The sequence below is a fragment of the Plecotus auritus genome, assembly GCF_963455305.1.
Source record: "Plecotus auritus genome assembly, chromosome: 2".
Lineage (NCBI taxonomy): Eukaryota > Metazoa > Chordata > Mammalia > Chiroptera > Vespertilionidae > Plecotus > Plecotus auritus.
Window position 1 is genome coordinate 66592213 of NC_137771.1, and position 6000 is coordinate 66598212.

Genomic DNA, 6000 nt, shown 5'->3' on the forward strand with positions numbered 1-6000 from the left:
CCTTTTGTTTGGGGTTCTCTGCGCTTCCTGGACTTGTAAGTCTATTTCTTTCACCAGGTGGGGGAAGTTTTCGGTCATTATTTCTTCAAATAGGTTTTCAGTATCTTGCTCTCTCTCTTCTTCTGGCACCCCCATAATTCAGATGTTGGTATGCTTGAAGTCTTCCCAGAGGCTCCTTACACTATCTTTATATTTATGGATTCTTTTTTCTTTGTGCTTTTCCAGTTGAGTATTTTTTGCTTCTTCATACTTCAAATCTTTGACTTGATACTTGCGATCCTCTAGTCTGCTGTTGGATCTCTGTATAATATTTTTTATTTCAGTTAGTGTATGCTTAATTTCTAGTTGGTCCTTTTTCATATCCTTGAGGGTCTTGCTAAATTTATCGGCCTTTTCTAGAAAATTCTTGAAAAACCTTATAACCGTGGTTTTGAACTCTATATCCAGTCATTTGCTTTCCTCCATTTCTTTCATTTGTGACCTGTTTCTTTGTCTCCACATTTTGGCTGCTTCCCTGAGTTGATAGAGTGGCTTTGTGTACTAGGTGTCCTATAGGGCCCAGTGGCTCAGCCTCCCAAATTACCTGAGGTGGACACTCTTGGTGCACCCCTTTGTGGGCTGTGTGCACAGTCTTGCTGTAGTTAAGCCTTGATTGTTGTTGGTATCACTGGGAGGAATTGACCTCCAGGCCAGTTGGCTGTGAGGATCAGCTGTGTCTACCATGGGAGAACTTCTGTGCTGAAGACACCCTTATGAGACAAGACTTGCAAAAGCCTCTGTGCTCAGCTTGGATAGGGCGGAGTCTCAGGGCAGAACAGACAGCAATGGCTTCGTGTCAGCCCTGCCCTAATAAGCCCCTGTGTCTCAGTGTCCTGTGGTAATCGCTGCAAGAACCTCTGAGAGAAAGCTGCCCTCAAGTTCCGCCCGCTGCCAGACAGTCCAGTTTCTCCCCGAATGAGTCTGGGTCCCCAGAGTCTCGCCTGGAACTGGAGTTCAGTGCAGTCGGGAGCTTTTGTATCCCTCCCGATTGAAAGTCAGCTGCACATTCAGTTGCCAGTCCTCGCGCGCGCACGTGGGTTCGCGTCTCAGTACCTCTGCCTCCTGCAGCTTCTGTGAGTCTCAGTGAGCTTTTCTCTTTCCTTCTAGTTGTAGAATTTCCACTCAGCCAGCCTTCCTGTGGTTCTGGATGGTGTCCGTTTTGTCTTTTAGTTGTAGTTTTGAAATTGTTGTGCGAGGCAGCAGTTTAGGTGTTTACCTATGCTTCCATCTTGGTTTCTCCTATAATGTAATTATTCTTAAAATAGCATTCATTTGAAATTTAATGTGACAAATAATGATAGCATTCATTTAAAACATAATGTGACAAATCCAATTGCAATAATGGCAGAGTTGCTCATATCAAACTAATCCTTTTGCTGGTAACAGTTATAACTCTCGAAAAAATATAAAACATACTCTTGGAAGGCACTGGACACCAACAAAAGCAGGTAGAAACTGAAGGCAATATGGCCCTTGAAAAAAGGCAAGCAATCTCAGTGAGATCCACATTTAATCAGCTTTCCACTTAAAGGCATTCCCAGTTTACTTAGAACATCTGGATAAGCTCAAGCGGAGTACAGCAGTCTTACAGGGTTGACAAGACAAAAGTAAGAGTTCTGGGGCACCAAAGCACTTGGAAATCCCAGAAAGAAAGCAACTGCCAAGGGGAAACTTCCCTAATTATGTTTGCTCAATCCTTGGGTGAGTCCTAAATTGCAAATGAATCTAAAGGAAAACAAGAGATTGGGGGCTAAAATTGCTGAACAGTGATTTCAGCAACTGCCTAGTTCTGGAGAGAAAAAGTTTATTTTTTAATCCTCACCCGAGGATATTTTTTCATTGCTTTTTAGAGAGATTGGAAGAGAGAGGAAAAGACAGCGAGAAATATTGATGTGAGAGAAACACATTAATTGGTTGCCTTCTGAACGAGTCCTGACCAGGGCCCAGGCCAGGGAGGAGCCTGCAACTGAGGTATGTGCCCTTGATCGGAATCGAACCTGGCACCCTTCAGTCCGCAAGCCAATGCTCTATGCATTGAGTCAAACCAGCCAGGGTGAGAAAAAGTTTAAGGTTTAATTTCACCAAAGTTAGAGAGCTTGATAAGCATCTTGTGTTTCCACTGAAACTCCATAAGGGTCACATTAGGGGTAAGAACCATGTACCCAGTCTAAGAATTATACCCTAGAGTAGGGGTGGGCAAACTTTTTGACTCGAGGGCCACAATGGGTTCTTAAACTGGACCGGAGAGCCGGAACAAAAGCATGGATGGAGTGTTTGTGTGAACTAATATAAATTCAAAGTAAAGGAGCGGAGGGGAGAGCAAGAGAACCCTCCGCTCTTTCGGCTCCGTGGGCCGGATAGAACAGCCGAACGGGCCGGATCCGGCCCACGGGCCGTAGTTTGCCCACGGCTGCCCTAGAGCCAATGGCAAAACTGAAATAGATTTGCTTTGACAAAATCTAAAACCACATCTCCACAAAATCAAGATGATTTACCAATAATTTAACTACTACTATAACATAACTCAGGGAAGATAAAATAATACAGTCTCTATAACATATCATCTAGTATATAATAAAAATTTAATAGACATGCCAACAAGAAGGAAATGAGTCACATTATTTAAAAGAATAACCTAATTAACACAAAGGAGGTAGGTAAAAAGCAATAAAGGCACACAAAAAAAATAGAGGGAAATAAGAGAAATCAAATAGCAAGATGGTAGACTAAAGCCAGCTAATCCTATATAATAAAAGTGTAATATGCAAATCAACCGAACAGAACGATCAGTCGGCGGAGGGAGGGGACGGCAATATGGCGGGGGGAGGCGGCAGCAACCAGCAGAGGCAGAGGGGCGAAGTCGGGGCGGCGGGGGGGGACCGTGCCTGTCGGTGCCATCTCCTAATTGGCCCACCTGGTCGCCTCCCGCAGAGGGAAGACAGACTGTGGCTTAGGCCTGCTCTCTGGGCCTAAGCCGTCAGTAGGACATCCCCTGAGGGTTCCTGGACTGTGAGAGGGCCCAGGCCAGGCTAAGGGACCTCCCCTCGAGTGCACAAATTTTCATGCACCAGGCCTCTAATATAAATGAATTAAACACTTCAAATGAAAAGCAGAGATTTTCAGATTTAGTAAAAAGCAAGACTCCAAATATGGAATTTATTACAGATGCATTTTAAATATACAAAGACATATAAGTTGTGCCCTATCCAGTTTGGCTCAATGGATAGAGCGTCAGCCTGCGGACCGAAGGGTCCCAGGTTCAATTCCAGTCAAGGGCACATGCATGGGTTGTGGGCTCCCTCCCCAGTAGGGGGTGTGCAGGAGTCAGCCAATCAATGGTTCTCTCTCATTGTTAATGTTTAAATCTCTCTCCCTCTCCCTTCCTCTCTCTGAAATAAAATTAAAAAAAAGACATATAAATTGAAAGTGAAAAAAAATAAAAATGGTATGATATGCAAAAACTAAGGATAAGAAACCTGGTGTTAGTGTATTGTTATGAAATAAAATAGACTTTGAGAAAGAAGAGACAAAGAGGTCATTCCATAATGATAAAAATAAATTCATCAAAAAGATATAACAAACCTAAATGTGCATATACCTATTAACAGAGTTTTAAAATGCCAAAAACAAACGAACAAAAATCCATAACTAGAGAGAAATAGACAAATGAACAATTGAAGTTGGAGATTTAACCCTCCCACTGTCAATAATTGTAGACCATCCAGATGGAAAAACTCATTAAGATTGGAAAATATTTTAACAATATTATCAACCTATTGACCTTGACATTTACAAAATACCACACCCAATTAGTGCAGAATACACATTCTTTTTAAGTCCTCATGTAACATTTACCAAATTAGATTGTGTGCATAAAATACATCTTAGAATATAAAGTCCAGAAACAGACCTGCACACCTATGGTCAATAGATTTTCTATAAAGGCATGTGCAAGTCAGTGGGGAAATGCAACCCATTGACAGAAAGAGTTCTTTTGAATAAATTATATTGGAACAACTAGACATATATTTGGGAAAACAATTTTATTCCAACCTTAATAAAATATGAATTCACGGTAGATCATAGAAATAAATGAGTTAAGATATAAATTTCTAAAAAATATAAAATAATATCTTCACAGTTATAGTGTAGAAAGACTTCTTAGAACAGAGGAAACACAAAGCATAAAAGAAAAAATTAATTTGACTGCATTAAAACTAAATATTTGTGCTCATCAAAGGGCAGCATTAATGCCTGGCCAGCCTGGCTCAGTGGTTGAGCATCGACCTATGAATCAGGAAGTCACAGTTTGATTCCCAGTCAGGAACACATGTGGGCTTGATCCCCATTAGGGGTCATTCAGGAGGCAACCAATCAATGATTCTCTTTCATCATTGATGTTTCTATCTCTCTCTCTCTCTCCCTCTCTGAAATCAATAAAGAAGTATTTTTTTAAAGGGCAACATATATAAATGAACAAGGCAAGCTACAGAGTGGAAGAAAATATTTACAACACACATATCTGACAAATAAGTCATAACCAGAATATATAAAACTATTATAAATCAGTAATAAAAAGACAAAGAAGCCAATAAAAACAGGCAAAAGATATAAACATCATACTAGTGGCTATCTCAGAGCAAGAGTGTGAAAGTTGACTAGAAGGGGCACAAAAAACTTTCTGGATCAATAAAAATGTTATATTTATTGATTGGGATGTTGATTACATGGATGTATATATTTTTCAAAATTAATTTATCTATGTATACTTGCTAAGTGCATTTTATTATATGTAAATTTCACTCCAAGAGAAACTTAATATGAACAAATTTATTGTATCCTTATCTGTTAGCAAGGTTTATAGCAATGGTTGACTTTATTTTCCAAGGGGACATTTGGCAATGTCCGCACACCTACAGTGGTTATCTAGTGAGTAGAGGCCAGGGATGATGATAAATATCCCACAATCACAGTAGGGTCCCAACAAAGAATTACTTGGACAAAAATGTCAATAGTGCCAAGATTGAGAAATCTTGCTTTATAAAGAGGAAGAACAAGGGGTCATTTATAAGGATATTTGATTCATGAAAATAAAGTGGCCTTAGTGAAAGGAACAAAGGTCTCACAATACTGAGCCTGATTTAAATGAAGATGAGAATACAAGAAAGAAGAGAAAGAAAATATTTAGGTAAAATGAAGATGGTCCATGTTAAAGAATTGGATTCATAAGGCTGGTAGAAATTCCAACTGATGAAAAAATAAAGACAGGGAATGGATATAAAGTTGGGTTGATGCTGCATTATGTGTTAAGATCCGTGTTATGGCCCAACCAGAGTGGCTCAGTTGATTGAGTGTAGTCCCTGCAGCAAAGGGTTGTGGTTCGATTCCTGGTCAGGGCACATACCTGGGTTGCTGATTTGATCCCTGGTTAGGGAGCATGTGGAGGATGGCTGATCAATGTTTCTCTCTCACATCCATGTTTCTCTCTCTCCCTTCCTCCCTCTAAGCATGTCCTCAGGTGAGGATTATAATAGTAGTAGTAGTAATAATAATAATAATAATAATAATAATTAATAATAGATCTGTGAATGTAAAATTCAGGGAAACGGGAATAGAAGCAGAGAGGAAGTCAGATGAGTAGTGGGCTCTGAAGAATTGAGAATCTGATTTACTGTGTATGTATCATAGGAAGTGGAAAAGGCATAGATCAGGCACAAAGAAAAAGACAAAATAAAACATGATACAGATGATGGTAGAGTGAGAAGCAGTCAAGGACACAGAAACAGATGATCATACCCAGGAAGGTAATTAGAGCTTGTCCCCAAAGGTCAAAAGGAATGGCACCCTCTATAAATCCCTCCTGTGCGTAAATGCCTAGCTCTTATCAGCAAGAGGGTTTCTGGGATGGGTGGGGAGTGACCCAGATGGTGGCCAATTTCATTTCCCACTCCCTCTCAGCTA